Source organism: Vicugna pacos, chromosome 21, assembly GCF_048564905.1.
Source record: "Vicugna pacos chromosome 21, VicPac4, whole genome shotgun sequence".
NCBI lineage: Eukaryota > Metazoa > Chordata > Mammalia > Artiodactyla > Camelidae > Vicugna > Vicugna pacos.
This window is the reverse complement of record NC_133007.1, coordinates 32,054,079-32,077,397: the sequence shown is the minus strand read 5'-3', so window position 1 is coordinate 32,077,397 and position 23,319 is coordinate 32,054,079. Positions and strand designations below refer to the sequence as shown.

Sequence of the window (23,319 nt, the reverse complement as noted above, 5' to 3'; positions counted from 1 at the left end):
ACGGTGCCCCGTGACTAGCAAGGCTGCAGACGGGTCAGCCATGGTCCTCCTCGTTACTGACCTCACGGTGGCTGCGATGGGGAGCGAAGCGGGCCAGAGGGCGTCTGCTAGGTCTGGGGCAGGAACGGAGCCCAGGAGACCGCTGGGAGCTTTTCTTGGGAGTTACGACAGCGACCACACGATCGGTGCGTAAAGCACCTCCCTGTCTGTGACCTTGGCCTCCATCCTCACGGCAGCCCTGTGAGGCGCCGCTGTCCCCGGCAAACAGTCACAGGAAGCCAGGCAAGAGCGGGGAGGTGGGCGCCCAAGGCCACACGCCAGGCTGGCGGCCGAACTCAGACCAGGACTCCGACCCTCGGCTCCCAGCTGGCGCCCCCTCCCCCCGCCCTCAATAAGCACCTTTCAGAGACGGCACTGGAGCCCAAGGAAAGGGGCCTGAGGCAGCAGCCACGAGGCACAGGCAAATGAGAACCCCAGTGAGGCACCCCCCGCACCCGTCAGGACGGCCCAGCTCACAGACCTGACGGCGGGGCCGCCGGAACCCCGGGCTGCTGGTGGGAGCCCTCGGAGCGCAGCCACTTCGGACGAATTTGGGCAGTTTCTCATACAGCTACACCTGCTCGTACTGTGCAGCCCAGAAACCCCTACAAGCGTGCATGGAGCCTGGGATGGGCGCTGGTGCGAGGGGCAGAAACGCCAGCAGGACTCCTGGGCTCCTGCAGTGCCAAGCACGGCTGCCAGGGCCCAGACGCCCAGACGCCTTCAGCAGGTGTTCTGGAAAACCACCCAGCAACTGAGATGGGCAGGCCATTAACGCCGAGACAATGTGGCTGTCAGACAGTGACAAGCGAAGGAAGACAGATGCCAAGGTGACACCCGGCCACCCCTTCCAAGGACATCCCGGAAAAGGCAAAACTGCCACAGGGACAGGAGTCCGACGGGGCTGCCGGGGGCCGGCGATTGGGAGCGCTGACTTCAGAGGGCACAGGGGACTTCGGCAGGGGGCAGAGCCGCTCCGCATCTTGACTGTGATGCTCACACGACTGCGTTTGCTGAAACTCAGAACAGTGCAATGGAAAGGGTGGATTTTACTGACGTCGACTGTGTCCCAATAAACCTGACTTAACCACAAAAACTGGACCAAGTCCCTCTCCCACTGCGGACATTCAACATCTTTTCATTTCTCTTCAGATAAAGCACAAGCTCCTTCCCTCGGCCTCTGAGGTGCGCGTGGTCTGGCCCTGCCCTCCTCTTCATCCTCCTCCCAGTCAACCCTCCCACACAACAGCCACGTGCACGTCTTCCCAGTCCTCAGGGATCCCACACACTCGGTTCCCGGTCCCAAATGCTCTTCCCTCCACCCCTCCCACACTCTTCCTTCTCAAGCTTCAGACCTTTGTACCCACCATCTGCCAGAGGAGGCTCCCAGTTTGCCGTTCGTGGGTCTCCCCTCCACCATGAGTTGCAATCATCTTCTCACTGAGCTGTTTGCCTGTTTGTCTGTCTCCCCACAAACGACACACACTCAGTTTTTTTTCTCACCACCGATGTCACACCACAGGCGTTCAATAAAAGTCATGGAATAAGAAGAGAAAGAATGAACAAACCAAGTTCTGGGGAGGACAGACAAAGTGACTTCTCTACACCCCAATCTTTGGCAAAAGAAAACTCCATCAAAAAGGACCTCGGGCGAGGTGACAGCCCTACCTTGGGCCACCGCAGACCAGCAGAGCTAAGTGGCTCCGAGTCCTACGTGTCACAGCACCAGGTCCCTGGATTCCCGGCTCAGCGCCCGTTGTCAGCCTGAAAAACAGACAGGGAGAAAAAAAAGTTAGTAGCTTTCCTGAGAGTCTGCTCTTTCCCAGCTGCTGGCTTTGCTCAGCCTAAAATCGGCAGAAAATGTTCGGCCAAGCCCAGTGCCCACTTCAACACGCAGCTTCTGAGTTTGGGGCCAACCATCAGTCTTTTTAAGATGAGGTTATGTTAAGTCTTGGCTGAAATAACAGGGTCAGGAAGAAGCTTATAAAAAAAGATTGGAAAGGCTGCCCGCACCCATTAGCTATTACAAAACTGCATTTTGATGAGCAACGTGTAGATGAATCAGCTCCACGTGGCCCCCGTCTCCCTGGAAACACCCACAGGCCTGACCATCAGAGCGGGTGGCTGGAGAGGTGGGGCCCAGGGAGGGGGACTCTTTGAGGCCAAATGGCATCACAGGTTTTGCCAGAATCCCAGGGTAGGGAGGGGTAAATAGCTGAAGACATCTGGCTGATATAAAAACACGGCTGGATTCACCCTTCCTCGAAGCAAATATTATTCTCATTAAAACATAATCAGATCATCTGTTGGGAGGAGCCGTCATGCAGGAGAGCGACACAGAGAAGCCCTTTTGTTACGTGCAGCTGCGCTCAGCAGCAGGGCCGTGGGAAGGAGGCCCGGCGCCACCCCTCAGCCTGGTCCCTGCCCTGCACAGCTCCCTCCGAGGGCTGGTGAGACTCAGCCTGGCTGCTCCCTCCCAGCTTGGTCTCTGGGCCTCTCTCACGTTGGCAGTCGCCTTCCTGATTCTCAACGTCCGGAGCTGGAGGTCTCGACTCAGAGACATCCCCCAGCCTGAGGGTTGTTTCATGTGTCTGCGTGGCCAGGCCACGACACCCACTGCTGACTCAAATGTCAGTACCGATGTTGCTGTGGCTTTGGCACATGTGGCTGGCATCTGCAATCAGCTGGCCCTGAGTAAGGGGGATGACCCTTTGGAAGGTGTGTTGGCTTCATCCAACCAGTTGGAGTTCTGAGCAAAAACTGAGGTTTCCCAGAGAACAAAAAGGCCGCCTGTGACTGTAGCAGACAGCCTGCCAGAGATTCCAGCCTGTTGACCTGCCCTACAGATTTCAGACTTGTCAGCCCCACAATCCTTAGAGCAAAAAATAAATCTCTCTCTCTGCAGATAGGCAGATAGATTAAATAGATAACTGATGGATACCCCATGGGTTCTGTTTCCCTGGAGAACCCAAGCTGATACCCAGAGAAAGCAAAGATCTGTCAGTCCCCCACCCCCAAGGCTAGCCCTTGAAAACCCCTCCCCCAGGGGGCAGCGCAGAGTGGTAGTTAAAAATGCTGACCCTGGGTTATATAGAGTAAAAGAACCAGGGCAGTGGTTGCCTCAAGGTGGGGGCAAGGACTGCCTGGGAAGGGGGCACTTCCTGGGGGAGAAGGAGGTTCCATGTCCTGATAGGGGAGGGGGCCACAGGTGTTTGCTTTTTTGTTAAAACTCAGCAAATGGCACACCTCACGTCTGTGCATTTCACCGTAGGGAAAGTCTCCTCACTGACGTGAACATTGCACTGCGGCTGATGGAACGCGAGCTCCGGTGTTTGAGGCGAAGGGTCTGCAGTTGCTTTTTGAAATGCACGCAAAGATACGACGGATCCTCAGATCGGGACCAAGGGGCAGGGGCTGGGGGTGGATGGGTGGACGTCTGGTAGAGTGAACGCGGCGCAGTCTTCACGGTGGAATCGCGCGGTGGTATGTGGGTGTTCGCGGCAGAGCAGGTTGAGCTCCTGTCTGTCTGAACAGTGGGGCCAGCCTGTCTGTCACGGGTCCTGACTGTGCTGGACACCAGCTTCCTCGCCACGGCGCCTGAGTTCCTCCAACTGAAGATGGTGAGTGATGCTGGCGCCCACGTCCAGGGTCGAGTGGAGATTAGAAAGCTGATGAGTACAGGTGCTCAGCCTCACCAGCCACTCTCTGCAGCCACTTCCCCTTGAAACTCTAGGAACTGAGAAGCTGACGTGGTCAGACAGCTCGAAGCCCCGAACTTCAGATGAGCACTGGGCTCCCGAGTGAGCACCTCACTGACACGGTGACAGGAGAGCGGAACAGATCCCGGCAGCAGCACCCTCACCCCAAGACCCTCAGCAAGCACCAGGGAACGTCAAGAGGAAGGCTCACGGGGACCAGGATGAACGAGAAAAGTTATAGCCACCCAGGGCGGCATGAGCCCAGGGCTGGGGGAGCCCAGAGCAGGCACAGCTGTGTTCTGTATGGAGAGGCAACGGGCAGCCTCCTGGGGGAGGTGTTCAAGGTGGGCAGGACTTCAGTGGATGGACGTGGGACCCCGACTGGATAAAAGATGCCCTGTGATGCAAGGTTCTGGTCCACAGTGGTTCTGCCCTCCTACAGGGCTACAGGTACAGCGGGTCCCGTCTGCTGGCCACCTGGCCTGAGCCAACCTGGAAGCCACCCTTGGTGTAGCACATGATTCTGCTTCATTGAAAGGGTCCCTGGCCCATCCCAGCCTCCAACAGACAAATGCACTGTCCAGTCAGAAAGGATTCCACAGACCACCATCTGGAAACCCAAATTCCAGCTGTTACCCAGCAAGGACTTGGGAGGTTTCTACTGGCACTGTCCTATTTTCCTGCCACTTCCTCTGATGACTGGAGACTCACAGAGCCATGAAATAGTGTGAAATGATGTGCCAACAAGGAGATTGTGTTGTAATGAACCAGGAGAACACGCTTCAGGTTAAGAAAGGAAGAAAACTCCAAAAGTATCAGTGATGTCCTTATTAATGGTTAAGTTTAATCCACCCATTCTCCCACCCATCCACCCACCCATCCACCCATCCATCATCCATCCATCTACCCATCTATTCATCCATCCATCCATCCACTCACCATCCAACTTTAAAGAACCTTACATTGCTATACCCTTGGTACATGCTGGGTTTACAAAGTTACAAAGGCACTAATTATTTGTTGGATAGCTGGATTAAATAAACAGTAAACACAAAAACAAGTAAGATATCATTTACATCCTTAAGGAGCAAGGGAAGCAAAGGGAAACACAAGAGTTATGCCACAAGTGAGATGTTATGGAACATCGTTAGGGTGACAGTACAACTTAGGGAGCAGACCAGATATTGAGGAGAATTTAAGAGGTGCTGAAAATAACTTCCAGAGTGTACACGTTTTCAGAGTATCTATAGTCTGACATTTCTATTTTCCCTACTGGTGGGCCTATGAAACAGTTCTATTTAAAATCTATTATCAAAAGCAATGAAAATGAATATATGTATGTCTATGCATGACTGGGACGTTATGCTGCACACCAGAAATTGACACATTATAACTGACTGTACTTCAATTAAAAAAAAAAGAGTAAATTATTCCAAGACTGTATCCGTGTGTACTAAAGCAAAACTTTAAAAATTCTTTGTATTTATTATCTAGACATTAAAAAAAACACCAAGCACACAAATTACTCTTGCTCCATACTCAAAAGCTTTAATTTGCTTTTAAAATGAAACTGGCTATAATACGATGTCACTGATTTTTTTTGAAGAACGTCTTTTTTCATTATTTATTACTTTTATTTTTTTCATAAACTATCACCAATCCTCTTCAGTGTTAAACTTCATGACCAATAAATTCAAAATTGTTCACACCTCTGGCTCACCGTCTGTAAAGTGTAATGTTTATTGAGAAAATTCTTTTCTTACAGGTGCTAACAGATCTAGTAAGCGCAAGGCAAATTTGGCCAAGTAGAGGATTTTCTCAATTCTCATTTTTCCAGATGGAAATATGTGTCTATTTCAGCCTGGATGTTTGGGCAGGGTCTGTGTTTTTGTCTCCATCCATCCAGAGAACTTCTCGTCAACAACTATTTTACAAGCTGAAATTCATCCAAAAAAAAAAAAAGTCTCTACGATTCTTTCCAATGTTTCACCAAATTTAAAGCTTCAAAAATCTTAGGCTATCTCAAGTACATTCCATTTGGGTACAGAATATAAATATATCCAATTTTAAAACGTGAACCTTGTTAGAAGATTCATCCACAGGTCCAGAACATTCCATGATGGAATTAAAGCGTCGTCCCTGAAGACCCCCAAGCCAGGACCACAGCATGTGCCTCCCCTGTTCCTGTGACTTTGTGGGGAAACCTGTCAGCGTCCCTCCGTGAGCTCGCTTGCTCCGTGACGACTGTGCTTCACTCAAAGCACAACGAACTGGAGTTTTCTGGCACAACATTCACTAAAAAATGTGACGTTTCCAGTGGCTTTTGGATGGCATGCACCCCAGGTTTAAAGGGCTCACTTCCAGAACAATTAAATGCCACTGCGGGCCACTCAATTCCAAAGGCTCCAACGCTTCTGAGCTGCGGAGGATGACGGCAGGGCGCACAGGGTCAGGTTGCCCCAGGGAACTTTCTTTTGGTTTCAATTCAACATCGCTTCATCCCAGGCCTTGGGGTCCAGTGAGTCTGCGTCATGTGCATGCATTCTGACAGCCCCGCTGCCCTCTCCAGCGGTGGGCGAGTACTCCGAGGCAGCCAACTCTTGCAGGGCAGCACTGTCAGTTCCAAGCATATTTCTGCTCCAGAGATGTCTCAGTTTGGCAGACACATTATTTTTAGTGTGATGTGTGTCCTGCCAGAATTTGCATTTGTGTTATCACTGCAAAAATAAATCATTGTTCCTTCCATGTTGAACTTTTAAACTGAATTAGAGAAAGCCTTTACATTATTTCTTGTTTGTCCTTCCCCTGCTGGCGGGTGGCCTGGGGCTCCGTGCACCCAGCAGGCCGCTGCTGGGGACGACAGTACGGTGGCCGGAAACCAGAAGCTGGCAGGGCAGCAGGTTCCGGGCCTTTAAAACAAATGCACTTGTTCAATCTTTCAGTCCTAGCTACACGCTCTTGTCCCCCAAATCTCTGACCTGATGTCTGCTGTCTTTGCTTCAAAGGGAGATTAGTAAGCTTTAGAGGCACGACTGAGTCTCCCTCCTGGTCACATCACAGCACGAGAAAGAGCAGGGAGCTGAGTGGCCACCGAGGGGCTCGAGGGGTGCAGGCTCTGTGCACGTGGAATCATTTGCACAGGACGTGGGAAACTCCCAGAGAGGCCGCATTTGAGGAAACTGAGTTGCCGAGGTCACCAGGCCGTGGAGGGACCTAAGCACCGCCCCTCAGACAGGCTGGCGGTTGAGGCCAGAGGAGGCCTCTTCTCCGCAGGATGCACCACGGAGCCCCTGCCGTCCAGTCTCCACCCTCAGAGCTTCTGGGCACCATGGGGACAACAGCCCAGCCCCTGCCACCCAGGACAAGGCCCAGGGACCGCTGGGCTCACGTCTGGTGGACAAGCGAGCTCTTGCACAACAGGAAACATGAAACATCCCCTAGAATATAGGAAATAATTTTAAATTATAGGAAGAACGTTAAACATTTAGAGGCTTTGGTGGAATGCAGCTCTGCTTCGAAGGAAAATGAAAAGTCAGAAAAACAGGCTCAGCTGCTGTTTTCATTTCAAGGAACCACGTTGGATGCGAGAAGCACGTGGGGCAGACGATCCCCCTCGCCCCCGCCCCCCAGACCGTGCTCCCTCCTCCACGGCCTCTCTGCAGCCCCACTCCAGGCGCCAGTGCTTTGCCAGGAGCGGAAGACACAGCCCATGAGTGGGCCTGCGGTCTAGGGGCTCCCGTGCCCCTTCCTTCCACAGTGTCCACAGCCCCAAGGAAGCCGAGGTCGAGAGGGTAAGTGCCCGGCCCAGCGTCACACTTGGACGTACAGCACCCTCTCCCGCAGCAGCGGCAGCCCAAGTCGTCCAGGGCGGTCTGAGGGCCAAGGGCCGGCAGTGAGCTCCGGGCCCCGCCTCCCGATGGGGGCAGGACAGGGGAGGCCCGGCACCTGCGGAGGAGGGGACAAGCCAAGCGCATGTGCCAACAGGACTGCTCCCTGGGATGGAACTAAGCCGGAGGTCAGCAGCAGCAGGTCTTGGGTACCAACCTGGAGGAAGAAGGAGCCAAGAGCCTCTGAGCAGGTGAGGGAGGTCCTGGCAAAGCCCTTCCCTGGTGGAGGGAGGGAGGGAGCGGAGGGAGCAGGAGGACGTGGGTCCCAGGGCGGGACCTCCCACAGACCAGCTGGTCATCCAGTGAGGCCCTGGGAGTCCCGCTGGCTGCCAGCACTCAGCAGTGACCAGGTGGGTCAGTCCCTACCCTTGTGGGGTTGTACAGTCACATAATGACCATGAGAACCAAAGGACGTCAGCTGACGCAGGGCTGCAGCAGGGCCGCAGCAGGGCCGGGGCCCCGACGGGACGTCTTGGAAGGAGGAGTGAGTGGCAAGACGATGTGGCGTCGCCAGCGCTGGGGGCGTGGGTACTGCCCACAGGGAGGATCTGGGCGTCTCTTCGGTAACCCCACTTCTAGGTAAATCAGACCTTCACGGCAGTGCCCACCCACTGAGGCATCTCTGACCCCTGAGAGGGTCTGCATGGTGTGGTCACCAACAGCGGGGTTTGGGGGACCTTGGGAGGTGGATGACGTGGAGTGGGAGACCCGAGAGACGGGCACTGCCCGCCCTGGAGGGAGAGTCTCAGCTGCCCCACGAGCAGCAGCTGCAATGGAGGAATAACTCTCAGCGAGAAACAATCTAATTATCTTGCCGTGATTTTGCACAGGAAGCAGAACTTGGCACAAACAGGATCCCCGGAGCTGGAGGAGCAGCTCGGAGTCCTGGCCGTCCCGAGCCCAGAGGCACGCTGTGCCCATGTGAGATGACGAGGCCCCGACCACGCAGCCAAGCTCCGCGTTCTTCCGCTGGCTCCAGTGGCACAGAACGTGCTGGTAGAAAGGACACCAGCACAGCAGGAAAGTCCAGGGAGGGTGGTGGTCTCAGCTTCAGCCTCAGCCCGTGGCGGAGCTGGGCAAGGGTGGCCCTGGGCTGGTGCCGGCCGCAGACGACACCCATGTGTGGGCTGCCTGGGGGCCCTGGCACCCTCTCTGGGCGACTCGAGGAGCGGGAGGATGAGCCGCCCTGCGGGGGGAGGATGGGCTCCTGCAGCTGCTCCACGGGCAAGAGGGCCCCACCAGAACCCCAGGCGAAGCGGCCTCCCTGGACACCGCCGTCCGGGGCCATGTTTCCTCTGAGCCTTGTTGCTTTGTTACCAAGGACAGTTTGTTCCAACTCCCTACCCCTCACCTGAGATCATCGTCCATCTTCGTGAAAAGTCAGACTAATGCTTTCCGTCTGCGCTGGCCAGGTTGGGTGTGCGCGGGCCAGGTCACGCTGGCATGGCAACGAGACAGGCCGGAGGACGGACGCGCTGCCCCTGGGCTGCTCCGGCCACGCTGCCCTCTCCCTCCCAGCCTGGGCGTCTTCCAGGGGCACAGCTCCGGCTCCTGCCTCCGCACCATCACCTGACGTTCTGCCTGCTGGGCCACGTTTGTGAGGGTCCTCGGGGAAACGTGTTCATTTAATCCTCATCGTAGCAAATGATGCAGGCATTAATTTTTAAAAAATTTTTGGTGGTGGGAGGTAATTAGGTTTGTCTGTTTAACGGGAGCACTGGGATCTAGCCTAGGACCTCACGCGTGCTCGGCGCACGCCCTGCCACTGAGCTGCGTGCTCCCAGCCCAGGCATTAATTTCTACCCCGAGTTTCAAGACTAAAATCTGACCCTCTAAAGCGTCGCATGAATGATCAGTTAATTTTTTTAACAAAGATGCCGAGACCACTGGATGGGGAGAGGACAGCACTTCACTCGCAGGCACGCGAGCGGAGCGAGGCCTCCGAGACAGCGCGCACAGAGCTCGGCTCTGCAAGGCCCGCAGCCCCACCTGAAAGCGCCCAGGCTCGGGGCCTGAGAGGAAGGGAGAGGCGCAAATCTTCACTGTCTTGGATTAGACAATGGTTTCTTAGATACGACACCAAAAGCACAGCAAGAAAACTTTTTAAAATAGGTAATTTGTACTTAATCACTAATAAGCACTTTTGTGACGCAAGGGAAATCAGGAAAGTGCGAAGACACAGTTGGAGAGAAAACCCTTGCGAGCCGTACCCCTGACAAGCGGCTTGAATCTGGAATATATAAATAACCCTAAATTCAATGATAAAAAGACAAAGAAGATACAGAAACAGGCAACGCGCAGGTGGAAGACAGGCCAGCGTCAGCAGCCGTCAGGGAAAGGCGGTGCGATGCCCTGCACCGGGGCCGCCCCGGGAGCACACGCGGGGCCCGAGGGAGGCCCCTTGTGCGTCAGGCACGGAGCAAGCCTTGAAAACACACAGCAACTCAGTCTGTTTCTTCAGGGAGAAGCAGTGGGCGTGGACGCTCAATGGAGGAGTCTCTCCACCCTGACTCCTAACACACAGCAGCGGCTCGGCCTGCGTCTGCGGTCACGCGAACGGATAAAGAAGAGGGAGGAGCAGGACTGCCAGCAGGGAGTCCGAGGAGCTGCTCCGGCCTGCCTCCTCGTGCTCCATGTCTGCCCTTCTGCAACACTAAGGGCAGAAGTGATGGCTCCCGCGGCCTCCTCCCTCCCCACGCAGACGGGGAGGGCGCCCCCGCCAGCACCCCCCAGACCCTGCCTTCTCACTAGAGCCGGGCGGCCCCCTCCCCAGTCCTGCTCGCACTGGGAAGGAGAGGCCTGGCAGGTCCTGCGTCCCTCGGGCAGGATCCTGTGGCCGCCCTCCCGTCACGCAGAGGAAAGGCTTCAGGACAACGGCAGAACCTACATTATTTCCCCTTTCGTTTCTTTTTTTCCTTCCAAAACGTCAGGCAGCCTCACTGACTCAAGACGCTGGCGCTGCCAGAGACAGTTGGGAACCACCTAGACAGACCTCCGATTACAACCGAGGGGGCTCAGGGGAGAGGTTCTGGCCAAGGGTGTGAGACCCGCCCACGAGGCCAGAGCGGCTCGGCCCGGAGAAGGCCATGTGGCCCGAGCTGGCACACGCTCCGCCCCGTCGCCCTGGGTTCCGGGCAGGTGGCAGCACTGGCCAGCCCACGGCTCCTCTGTACTCAGGGCAGCGGGAGCTCCAGGACGAAGGCCCCTCTGGTGGGAGGGACTGGCCTCCTCCACGCACCCCAACCTGGAGCAGGACGTCAGCCTGGCTGCAGGCACCAGCAGGGCCAGGGCAGCGGGGCACCCATGGCACCGGTCCCTTCCCAGAGAGTCCGCCGAGGAGACAGCATTTGGAGCAAATCCTCCTGACAGAAACTTGCCCTGGGTCCAAAGTCATCAGTGAAAACCCAAATGGTTTAAGTCCGGCAACTCATCAGACGGCTGCTTGTGTAATGAGTGTTCACGGCGAGGCCTACTTTCCAGAGCTGTGTGCGGGGATTTAGAATCTCAGAATTCCCAGAAAGCCACGGCTTCTCTGGAAGTGAAGCTATTTTCAAGGGAGGGAAGGGATTTACCCATTGCTAAGTAATTCTGGATTAAAAAAATAATAACCCAAATCCACCCAGAGACCCAAGCGGAGCTTAATGTTGTTTTTCCGATGAGCGACAGACAGTTGGGATAAAGTGTTTTAGGGGGCGCCCCGGCTCCCCGTGACTCAGGAGGGTCTGGCAGGCGTAGACTGGCCGGGCAGATTCCAGTAGACTGGTATTTAGCGAGTCAGGCTGACACCAGCACGCATCCTGCCTGGGGCGGCCAAAGTCCACAGCCGCCCAGGCCCCAGGCCTGCAGCACCAGAAGCGCAGAGCCGGGCCCCCTGCCCCCGGAGGAGGACACCAAGTGTAGGGTGTGCGACCCTCGAAAACCCGATGGAAACCGGAGAGCCAGCCGGCGCTCTGCTCTGCTCCCAGGCGGCACCATCTTTCTCCACTGCCAGTGAGGTTCGATATTAGCCCTGGAGCAAAGCAGTGCCTGGTGCAGAACTTTAGCCAAATGGTAATTTTTTTCAACACATTTAAAAATGCAATCTCCCTCCTGCTGCAGTTCTCAGAATTGTTTTTCCATCAACGGCCTGAGCCGCCGGCCCTCCTCCGCCCACCACCTCACCCCCTGGGCCCCAGTTTTCTCTAAAGCCAGCTCTCTGCTGGGTTCACCCCACTCCCCACCCCATCCCCGGCCCCAGGGAGTGGGGGAAGCAGGAATTTTAATTTTTCACTGTGCAAGGAAACGGGGAGAATCGGCAGCTGGCATGGGAGCGTCAGCTCCCCTGCAGGAACACGTGCTTTACCAAGGCACTCACTGAGCAGGAGAGGGTTTCCCGGGTTCCCAGGGACCCTGAACTTGGCCACCAGAAACCACTTCCGTGCTTTAGTTGTGATTAATTCAGGGACGCCCACACCAAGGTGTTTTTAGAATGACGTGCTGCTTCCGGCCAGCGCTGGGACCCACTCCCTGTGAACTGAAGTTTCCAACTCTGAAGCGGCCAGAACAAGAGTTCCTGGGAGCGGCGGTCGGGCCCCGGAGAACGTTCACCAGAAGTCGGGTGGGACACACAGGGCACGTCCGGTGTGGGTCACAGCGGGACCCCAGGGCCGACAACCACGCCTCCCGACGGCGCCCACAACCACACGGAGGACACGCATATGCAGGTGTGACAGGCATGTCGCAGAGGACTGTGGCGCGTGATTTCAGCAGGGGCAGTTCCGACCCGGGTCCCTGGGAGAGGGGCCTCATCCAGAGGCCTGTGTCCCCAGGGAACTTCCGACACCCGTACAGAGGGGGCGGCCGGAGTGAGTCCGGTTCAGAGCAGGCCGTCTGCGCCCGTGCTGTTTCGCGGTTCCGTCAGGGACCCGCACACGTTTGCAAACTCCCAGACGCTCCAGTTTTGTTTTAAGTTGTTGCTGAGTAACCGAATAAATCGGGCTGAGTGACACGTGGCCTTTCCAGGCTGACCCAGGTTCCCTGAGCCAGCTCTCAGAACCACTCAGGAGGGTGGGGGCAGACAGCTGGATGAAGTTCTTTGGGGCAAACTAGATCTCTCCCATCCTTCTTTGTTCTGTTTTTGTTGCTGGATAACAAGACAGGTCCAGACTCTTATCTATCACTTCTGTAAACATCATGAGAATTAGTTGACTTTTTGCTCCGTCAGTTTTTTTTAATCTCATTTAGGGGAAGAAAAGCTGGCAGTGAGGCGTGGGTGACGCACCCTCGCTCAGCATCGGTCACTGGCACAGGCGTCGTGTCACCCGCATGCCACGTCGGGGAGCATCCTCTGCCTGTGGGGTCTGCACCCAGGCCGCCAGCTAGGTCTCTGTCCGGGTTCTGGAAACCTCGCTCTGCTGGGCTTCGCTCTGAAGGATGCTGGTTCAGGGGCGACTCTAAGGTCTGCGCTCGTGGAATGAGTGAGTCACGAGCTCCTGGAAAAGCACTTTCCTCCTGGACATGTTGGCCCTGCATCTGAAACCCACCCAGTGGCTGTGGCTGCCCCCAGAGCCCGCGGGGTCCAGGCCTTTGCCTCTGCCCGCGGCGTCCGGCGCTCCCTCCCAGAGCCAGCCTTTCTAGGCTTGGGTCGATTTCATGCTCTTGCCTCAGTGTCACCTCCACACAATTAACGCCCTCCGTCCCCACACCCGCCACGAACAGCCTCCTGTCCTCCCCTGTCCCTGCCCCACAGTTGTGACAGCTGCAGCTGCAGGTCCCACATCACTGCAGGGGCTGGGTTGGGTAAGGTAGGACACAGGCTCTGGGCGCACCCAGGGGAGCCCAGGCCTGTCACCGAGCCTGAACGCCGTGGCACTGAAACCGTGGGGTGGGAGGCGGGGCCGGGCGCGGAGCAACTTCGAGGTGGACTCTGGAAACAATCCTCTGACAGGTGGCAGGGAAGGTTTCCCCCAAGTCACAGAGTGTGCTAAATGCAACTAAATCAAGAATCCAGCTCCACCAGAAATGTGAGTCAAATGGCGGTCTGATCTAGCAATTCCATTTCTAGGTATATACCCAGAAGAAGGGGAAGCAGGGTCTCAGAGGGAGACTCGTACCTATCCACGGCAGCCCTGCTCACAGCAGCGAGAGGTGGAAGCAGCCCCACTGTCCTCTGACAGACGATGGACACACAAAACATGGTCCATGCGCACGATGGAACGTGACTCAGCCACAAAGAGTCAGGAGATTCTGACACCCGCGACAACACGGATGCGCCTTGAGGGTGTCGTGCCAAGTGAAGTCAGCCAGTCACAAGGGGACAGATCCCAAGTGATTCCACTTGCATGAGGTCCCAAGAGCAGACAAACTCACAGAGGCAGAAGGTGGGTGGTGGCCGCCCAGGGCTGGGGGAGGCGGTGGGGAGTGAGTGTTTCATGGGGACAGAGTTCCAGTCTGGGGCGATGGAAAAGTTCCGGGGATGATGGACGCACAGCAGTGGGGACGGACTTGGTGACTCAGCCGTACACTTGGAAATTGTCAGGATGGCAGATTGTACAGTGTGTGTCTTTTACTACAATAAAAAGGAACAAGTAAATAAACCAAGAGTCCAGACAGAGTCCTCCCTCCGAAGCCTCGTTCATCGGCCTCTCCCGGGTACTGCGGGTCCCGAACCTGGAAACCTAGAGCTCCCGCGTGGGCCCCAGCCTGCTGCTCGTGACCCCGCTCGCGTGGGGGTCCGGGCAGGGCTTTTCGCTGGGTGGCCGGAAGACCACCTACAGCAGAGTCGTCTGGGGGCGATTTGCAATGCAGATTCCTGGGCACCGTTCCAGGCTCTGCACCCACCTGCGGCGGAGGGGAAGAAACTCCTTGTGTTTCAGCAAGCCCCTCACGTGGTTTTTGTGCCCACATAAACATGAACTCAGCGGAGAAGGCGGCTCTGTCCTTCTCCCAGAGGTTGTGGGTCACCCTTCAAAACACGGATTCACAACCAAAGCCCAACTGAAAGCATGACCGAATTCCAGGGAGGAAAGCTGTTCTCAGACGATTTTCTTGAGCACTTTGTGACTTCTTACACTCCCAGGTCTCCGTCCTGCAGTGACCTTTCTAAAAAGGTGTTAACTAGAGGTGACTCCCAAACAGCTGCGAATCGTGAGAAGTTACAGAAGCATGGAGTCTGTCCCGGGAGACCTATAAAACCCCACCCTCCCACCTGACGGGGAGGCCGCCCAGCCGGCCACTGCAAAGCTGGAGCCCAGCGAGAGGGCCGCTGCTGGGACTCACGGTGGCCCCTGCCCCAGCCCCTCCCCAGGGAGTTTGCTACCACGCTGTGAAGTGTGAACCCCCCCAATCCAGGGGCGAGCCCACCCGGCACCCTGTCTGCAGGAGGAGGAAGTGGTGGGCGGACAGCTGAGAGGCGGTCAGCCACACACCACTAGCCTCGAGGTCCACAGCCAGCCTTGGGGACGCCGGCCAAGCAGGCAGCTCACCAAGGACCATGTCCTTCCTCCCTTGAAGAGTGAACACCACCCAGAGATCCCAGGCCCAGCCAGGAGCTAGCAAGCCCTGGGGTCCAGCCCTGCAGTGGGGTGATGGCGCCAGAATGGAAACCAGACTCGGAGGAAGAGGACGTGCAGGAAGGAGGGCCTGGGTGGGAAGGGGCCTGTCCGGGGGGCGGGGACCGGCCCCCATCACAGGCACATCCCCGCGCTCTGCCCCAGAAGGCTGCCCTCCCAGCGTCGCCCAGCGTCCAGAGGGGGGGCGGGAGCATGTCCGACGGCTGCTTCCCCGAGGCCCCGGGAGACCGCCAGCTTCCAGGTGGTCAGCCCCCTCCTCTTTGGTTCCGGCGATGAAGGGCTTTCAAACCTGCAGATGTGCCAGGTGGGCAGGGGGCGGGAGGTGCTTCTCCTCCGTGGAAGCTTCGTGGCCCACTGTCACAAACCACCGCAAACTGTGCTCAGAACAACGGCCGTCTAGGCCGTCAAAGTCCTGGAGGCCAGAAGTCGCGGCATCGAGACGCTGGCCCGGCTGGTTCCTCCGGAGGCTCCAGGGAGGGTCTGCTTCCTGCCTTGTCCAGCTCCATGGGGCCATGTCCTCCGCCACATAGCCAGCATGTGGGAGCCCCCCGCCCCTCCTACACAAGGTGACTCCAGAGTCCAGGGGAGGCTCCCCTCCCAAGACCCGTGCTCTCCTCCATTTTGCCACATGAGGCCACATCCCCACAGGTTCAGGATGTGGGCACTTCTGGGGCTGTCATTCATCTGACCACCCAGTACAGGGCGGTTCTCGGAGCTCAGGATGTCCCTGGGGATGCTCTCAACACAGTGGCACCTGAACAGCAGCCAGAGCTGCCACTGTGGCTCACTGTGGTTCATCCCCGTGGCCCCTCTGGCCCCTGACCTGCTCTTCCAGAAAACCCACTCCCCTCACTGTCTTCCCAGCTCTGCCTGGAGATGCAGCCCTTGGACCAGCCCCTCTCACTCACAAAGGCATCTGACAGCCACCCTTTGTTCTGTCCGGGAGGCTGGGGAGGGGTTAGGAAGAAATCACCTCCACAAGCCAAGGGCATGAAGGGAGACCCCTGCTCCCCAGGGAGCTGAGAGCTACCTGGCCTAGGGCAGAGGCCAAAGGAGGGTGGAGAGCTTTTCCCCCAATGATCACGGGGGTGCAGGAGGTGGACAGCACAGGCCTCCTCCAGCCTCCCTCAGCCTCCAATCTCCCAGTGTGGGTTTGTGGCCAGCTGGGAACTTTCCAGCACCTCAGGCCGCTCCCCAGTGGCCCAGAGTCCTGCTCTGAAGGCCCATTAGGACCCTCACTCCCAGCGCCCCACGCCCACTGGGTGCCCTTCTGCCTTGGTCTCTCCAGCACCTTGCGCGTGACCGCCACCTGGCCCTGGAGGCCCCTGGGGAGAGGAGGCTGCAGAGGGTCCGCCCCCCGCGGGACGGGACGCAGAGGTGAGGACTCAGGAGCAACTGTGGCCCCTTGAGACATTTGTAAGATGGGAGCGGCAGGGCCAGCTGCTGCCCTGGCCTCTCCCAGGGGCCCCCACACGGTGGCATAAACCCCGGAGGACACCTCGTCCCCAGGCAGAGGGGCCGAGCACGAGGCCGGCGGGGGTCAGACGGCGAAGCTGGCGCTGCCCCAGAAGCCAGGATCTCAGCGTGCTGTTTTGAGGAAGGGTGTCTGGGACCGGGGGCGGGGAGCAGGGGCAGCAGCAAGCGCACGCAGGTTGTGTGTGTGCGTGTGTGAAACGCGCCCAAGTCCTGTTTCCTCAACCCCAGTGGGCTCGACTGTACCATCATGCTGCTCCCCGGAAATGGGACTTCACTGCTCCTCCTGGGATTCGGGGCACTTAAGGTTTAAACATTTTTTTCCCTTAATCTCTCAAAAGGCAACAACGACATTTAACTGATGCCTGAGCTGAGAGGCTCCGGCCAGAAATTCAGGGACGTGGCCAGAAAATAACATAAAAATTGCTGAGAAGCCCTGTTATGTCGGATGCTCGTTTCATTTCAGCTTTGCAGGCTCATCAGAATAAAGGGGTTTTGCGGGGCCACATGGAGCGCCAAGGAGAATGCAGATCGCGCGCGTCTCCAGGAGTCTTTGGAATCAAGCACTTGAAGTGCAGCACGTGCTGCACCTGCTACCACGTCTGTCCTTGAAAAGAGGGAGAAACGTGCGCCTCAGGCAGCAAGGAAGGACTTGAGCACGCTGATCACCACGGCAGCGGGTCTGGGTGGCTGTTGTGTTTCCTCAGGGGCACCTCGTCGACCACGGGCAACCAATGTGTTCAACATAACGGAGAAGCGGTCGGGGTGGCTGGAGGGACAGAGCCCACTCTTCAGAGCTGAGGCAGCCGGCGTTCCTCACGTGTAATACCCACAACAAGACATCAGAGAGGAGGTTGATACCAAGTAAATATTTATTCATATTTTATTCTACTTACGGCATCTCGTGGCCACACTGTGCGTGACTGTCGAGGTTAGTCACAAGCCATTCAACAAACAGCCACGGCTGCAGTGGCAGTGCAACGCAGCTCCCCAGGGGCAAGACCCATCCTGGACCCCCCCCACAGAGCACCCGGGCTGTGCTCCCAGCTGTCTGGTCTCCCGCACCTGGAAGGTGCACCAGACCAGACGCACAATGTGAGCCCTGTGGTCCAGACAGGTCATTCCTTGCCCTCCTTCTTCCGAATCCCACTCCTCCTGAACCGAGGGGTTTGGAAACCCTTCTGGGAGCACAGAGTTTTTGTTCCACAATCAGAGACCAAATGTAAAATGAAAGTCGACCTACAGAAAGCAATGTCCCAGCTTAAATTCATACTAAAGTGTAAATGACTGACCACAGACTCCTCCAACAGCCCAGCAGAGAAAATCTGGACTCCTTTCCATTAAAGCCTTCGAGAGCCTCCAGTTTTGGCCTTGCCTCCGAGCTCCCCTCCCTGCTCTGTTCTTCACACTTTGGGCTGAGCTGCTCCCATGTCCTGTCCCTCTGCTTTGCCTTCTCACCCCCTGTATCCCCTCTGCTTCGCCTCTGCTCCCACCGACCCCATCTCTGCCAGCTCACTCCTCCTGGCTGCAACTGCCTGTCTGTGCGTCTGTTTTCCCCAGACACCCTGCTTCTGCTTCAAACCCTTTGCAGTTTCTCCAGCGCCCGGTACATGGCTGGCTCTTGGTAGGCTCTTGGTAAATGTTTGTGATGGAAAAAAGGGAGGCAAGGAGGGTGGAAGACCCAGGGCCAGATGCTATCGGAGGCCTTGGGGAGAGTGAAACAGCTCACACACACACACACACACACACACACACACACACACACAAATAGCAGCGTCTTTGCTCTGCTTAAGGACCCGGACCATGTTGGTAGCTCAGGGACAACACCTGGGCCATCAGCGTGAGCACCGCCCAGGGGGCCCGGACTGTGGGGAGAGGCCTCCAGCCCCCTGGCCAGCTTGGCACCCACTCCCCCCCGCTCGGCAGCTCGGCAGGGCAGGCAGATCTGCTGGGATTATTTGCATCCTCTGTGGAACAAATGGATTTCTTCCATATTTATATCATAGAATAAACAGAGAGTTTCCTGATCAAAGGCCGCCCAGGCCTGGAGACGATTACCATGAGTGTGTTCCCAACTGAGGTCATGCCACGCGCTCAGGAGGCCAGCCCATCTGTGCCCGGCACGTGTTCCAGCGTGGTGACCGTCAGCATATTCCAGGAAGGAACAAAACTGCACACCCTTGGGGCGAGAGCCCCTGCCTAAAGAACTAACCCAGAGCCCAGCAGGCAGGGGCCAGGAGAGCATCCCGCCCTGCCGCCTGGGGCCCGCCTCCAGGCAGCCCGCCAGGCCAGCTGGAGGGTCACCCACCCTCTAAACGGGGGTGGGGGTGGGGCCTGAGTGGCTGACACCTGCCAGCCCACAGGACCTCGAGTGGAGGCAAAGATCCGAAGCCATGCCGGAGACAGCAGATCCTGCTCTCAGTCACAAGGAGACCCAGGGAGGCCAGTTTAGAGAGAAATGTTCTGGGACATATTTCCTTCAGCAACAGGGGAACAGACACAGAGTCAGTGTACACAGTTGTGGGGCCGGGGGCAGGGAGGGGAGGAGGGGGATCCTGGAAACCAGGCTCCCCTCAGTGGGGAGCTGCTAACAGTCGGTTGTGAGCCCAAATGGTTCGGCCTCTCTCATGCCTCATAGGGTTGGAATTTGGCCGTTCCCAAGCTTTGCCCAGCACAGCCCAGGAGCCGGGCCCTGCGAGTGGCGGGAGTGGTGAGGGGTGGCTCTTGAGGGAGGCCGGGCTGCTGACCCATCTGCTGGGACAGTGATGCCAGGACGGGCCAGGGCAACCACAGCTCCAGGGAAGCTGCACTCCCCCCTCCACTGGGGGCTCTGGCTCTTGACTGACTTCTTGTCGCTTCCTGAGAAGCCCTCAGACCCACTTGTATTTCTTCTCCTGGAAACTGTGTGTTCGGGTGGTCCGCCCACCATGGGGTCTTCCACGTTACCTGAAGAAGACGTGGTCTGAACACGAACCTCGGTATCTGTCCGTCAGACGTGACTGGAATGCACACATCCGTATGAGGGTCCTGTCGCCGCTGTAACAAGTCAGCACAAACCAGGTGGCTTAAGAAATACGAGTTGATACTCTCCGAGTTCTGGAGGCCAGGCGTCTGCAATGGGTCTCACTGGGCTGAAATCGAGGTGTCGCAGGGCTCATCACATCGGCAAAGTCCCCTTAGCCACGTGAGGGGACCGCCATGGTCTCTGGGACCATGACTCCATCCACCTCACTGCCTCCTTCACTGCTGTGAGGGCTTCCTCCCGGTCTGACGCTCGTCTGTAACCTCCATTTCCATGTCTTTGCTACACAACAGTGTATCTTTCCAGGTCACTGACTGTGTCTTCCTTGTCCTTTATGGACTTGGAATCCAGGGTAGAAATTCTCTCCCACACCAGCTAGGAAAATGCTGTATTTTTCTTCTAGCGCTTTTATATTTTGTTCTGATATTTTGCTCTTTAACCCATGTAGAATGTATTCTGTGCGTGAGGTAGGGCTCCAACTATTTTTTTCCAAAAGGTGGATTAATTGTACTAAAAATATTTTTGAGTGATGCTTTCCTCTGTTTGAAACGTTACCAAATCCCTAAATTCACACTTAAAGGGCCACTTGCTAGACTCTGTTCAGTTTTTAAATCCACTTACCTGCTTCCGCGCCATGCGTCTGAATTAGCACAGCTTTAGCGTGTGTTTCGAGAACGAGGGGCCCGGCCCCTGACTTTCCCCACGTCTCCGAGCTGCCTCCCTCACGTGCCACCCCTCCACCCCTCCACTGTAAGTCCCGGGAGCCGTCACGGGGCCTGCCCACTCTAGCCTCTGTTTCCTGAACGGTTCCATCCGCTCTTCCACCCCTGTTTCTCTCTTCTGTATTCTCAGATCCTTCCTCCAATTGGCGACTTTTCTCACTGGCTTTGTTACAGATTTTTCAGTGTCAGCTTACCCAGTGAGTTCTTTTATTTTAAAGGGTACATTTTTCATTTAAGTCAGTTCTGCACGTTTACTTCCAAATCCACGTCTCCTGTTCTGGTCTTTCATTCTGACTCCTCCCTTATGTTCCATAACTTTAAGTACACAAAGCCATTTCGTCTTGTTCTATTATTTCTAGTTGACAGAGTGCTAACTCTTGGGTGGTTAGTTAGTCCTCTCGAGAGTTCGTTTCCTAAAGTGGCTTTTTGCTACGTGCTCATCTCGGGCAGAAGTTGTTTTTGCGGGGAGGGTCCGGGGACCCTGTGTTGGCCAGCTCCCTGGTCCTGGCCTTGGCTTTACCTGAAGTCTTACCTGCTGGACTCTGTGTACGCAGACAGTATCAGTGCCGTCACCAGACCCACAGGTGGTAAAGTTTTGAGCTTATTTTTCAGGGCAAACTTCCTACTCCACTCAAATCCCTGGACAGCAAGGGAGCTTCCTCCTCTCTTCCCCAGGTCAAGGGCAAAGGTTTTCAGCCCACTTCTCATGGTGTCACAGCTCCCTGAGGACTTGAGCTTCATGGGAGGCTCCATCCTCTGCTCAGCTCCCCTACAGCTTGCGTGGCTGGTTGCGTGGTTACAGGCACACCCTGATCGGCAGGTATCAGTGGGCCACACCAGGGAGCCCGGCTCCAGCCACGCGGACATCACGCTGTGCGCAGAGCTCCCGCCAACCACAGGCCTCGGTGGGCCTGCCGGCCCCCTCCCTGCTCCATCCCACCTGGGTGAACTCTGCAGTGGTGCCACTGACAACAGTCAGACCAGCCTCAAACCCTTCTCGACAGACGGCGCCCGGGTGAGCAGGAGCCCGTGCAGAGTGGGACGGGTGGCGTGTGCCCGGGTCTGGGCTCAGGATCAGGAGGCTTTGCGAGAAAAGGAGCGAGAGATGAGGACACTAGCGAGGAGCCCAGAGGGGCCTCCACAGCCAGCCCTCAGAACGCCCCGGCCCCGCCAGCCGCCCTCCACCCCTACAGGGCGGGGGAGTCCTCGGCCACCTCCTCGCGGCCAGTCCAGCAAAGCAGCAGAGAAACAGAGGAGCCGTCAGCCCTGACGGGGGAGCAGAGACCACAGGGCGTGCGGAACAGAAGCTGCGGCAGCAGCTTGGATTCCTGTCCAAATGTTAAATGGGCTGCCTCCCGATCCAGGACCCCACCTCCAGGAACGTCTCCTAAGGCATTAATGAGACGTTTACACAAGGATAGATAAATAAGGATGCTCATTGCCACGTGGTCCATAGTAGGAAGATGGAATGACCTAAACCCAGCAATTAGGGGTTTACTAAATAAATTCTGAGGCATCCCCACCCGGCACAGAGGCGGCCAGACGCCCTCCATCAAGGTTTGCTGGATGAACACAATGCGGTGGCCTTCCTGTGACGTCACAGTCACCAGGTGCCCTGGGAACCCTCGGCTGGAACCAACCGCAGGGCCCACGTGAGTCCCTCTCCCCAGAGCGCCCACCGCACCCGTCTCCTCTCCGAGCCTCTATCGCCCCGCGGTGTCTCCATCTACAGGGCATCTGCTGTACGGGTGCCTGCCAAACCGCTGACATGTCTTAATTCACTTAATCCTCCGTCGTCGGTGCCGCCGGGCAGCCTTCCAACCTCACTCACCGAGAGACTTGGGCCAGCGGCTGGACGGTCCTTGTCAAGGACTCGCAGAGAGCGTCTGTTCCAGCCTTTCCCTTTGTCCTGAAATTGGAATCCAAAATGCAGGTTTGTCACCACTGAGAACATCCCAAGGAACGTGATGTGGGTGCTTTGCGATTCCAAAAAATGCTCTGATACACGGAGACAGAGCCGGGGAGAACACGTGTGTGGGTTCCGGGGCTGATCCGCCATCCTTTGGTCCCACAAGTCCTGATGCCTCTGTGACACTGGCCAGGCACACCTTAGGTGGCGCTGGAGGTGATCCCAACTCCAGTCGTCACGGACACATCACCCGACTCGACACACAGCAGATCCGTGTGTCTTAGCCGAGGCCACCGGCCCCAGCATGGAGCTGTGATAACACACCAGCAATTCTGCTCTTTGGTTCATCTCACAGCCGAGAAGGAGAGGAGCACAGAAGGGGGTGTCCCCGGGGCCCACACCCACTGTCACGAACAACCACAAACTGGGTGGCTTGCAGCCTCACACTGACTCCCTGAAGTCAGGAGACCGGAAGTGGAACCCAGGCCCCATCCTAAGACCAGGCGTCGCAGGGCGGGTTCCCCTGGAAGCTCCAGGTAGGGGGTCTGTGTTCTTGCCCTTCTCAGCTCCAGAGGCTCGTGGCTCCGCCCTTCATCCTCATGGCACCAACACAGCGCCCTCGTTTCCCCTCCCCAACCTCCCCCCGCCCCTGGGACCGTATCTCCTGTCCTCTCTGACCTACCTCCCCTCTTAAGGACCCTGGGAAGACATGGGCCCACCTGGACTCTCCATCTCAAGATGACAAACTTACTCACACCTGCAAAGACCCTGCTGCATACAAGCTCGCATACCCACAGACCCTGGGGGTCAGGACGTGGATGGACATCCTTGGGAGCCATTACTCTGCCAACCACAGGGGTGGGACCTCCTGGGCTAGGCGCCAAGGAAAGAGACCTGTGCACACATGCCTCTGCCTTGGAATTCCACAAACCACTGCCCAGCGGTTTAACTGCACCTCATCGTGGGGAGCTGAGATGCAGGTAAATGCAGAGTTCACAGCCACACGTCCAGGAAGCCAA

At 56.9% G+C, this 23,319-nt stretch overlaps 1 protein-coding gene and 1 long non-coding RNA gene across 8 annotated transcripts in view; one reads left to right on the top strand and one right to left on the bottom strand.

The window, feature by feature from the left end:
• The window catches only part of ZNF469 (zinc finger protein 469), a 233,320-nt gene that overhangs the window by 190,052 nt on the left and 19,949 nt on the right, over positions 1-23,319 (bottom strand). For 2 of the 7 annotated variants that reach the window (XR_012062918.1, XR_012062921.1), the window contains exons 2-3: positions 1,407-1,803; positions 62-1,058 (exon numbers count right to left, since the gene is read on the bottom strand). The gene's annotated coding sequence lies outside the window, so the exon portion shown is untranslated. Of the gene's footprint in view, positions 1-61; positions 1,059-1,406; positions 1,966-23,319 lie in introns of those variants that run through there. The other 5 variants (XR_012062919.1, XR_012062920.1, XR_012062922.1 and 2 more) reach the window with 5 other exon arrangements.
• On the top strand, positions 12,145-14,215 carry LOC140687990 (uncharacterized). Its single transcript, XR_012062632.1, has 3 exons — positions 12,145-12,327; positions 12,848-13,080; positions 13,668-14,215. It is a non-coding gene; the product is annotated as an uncharacterized lncRNA (long non-coding RNA).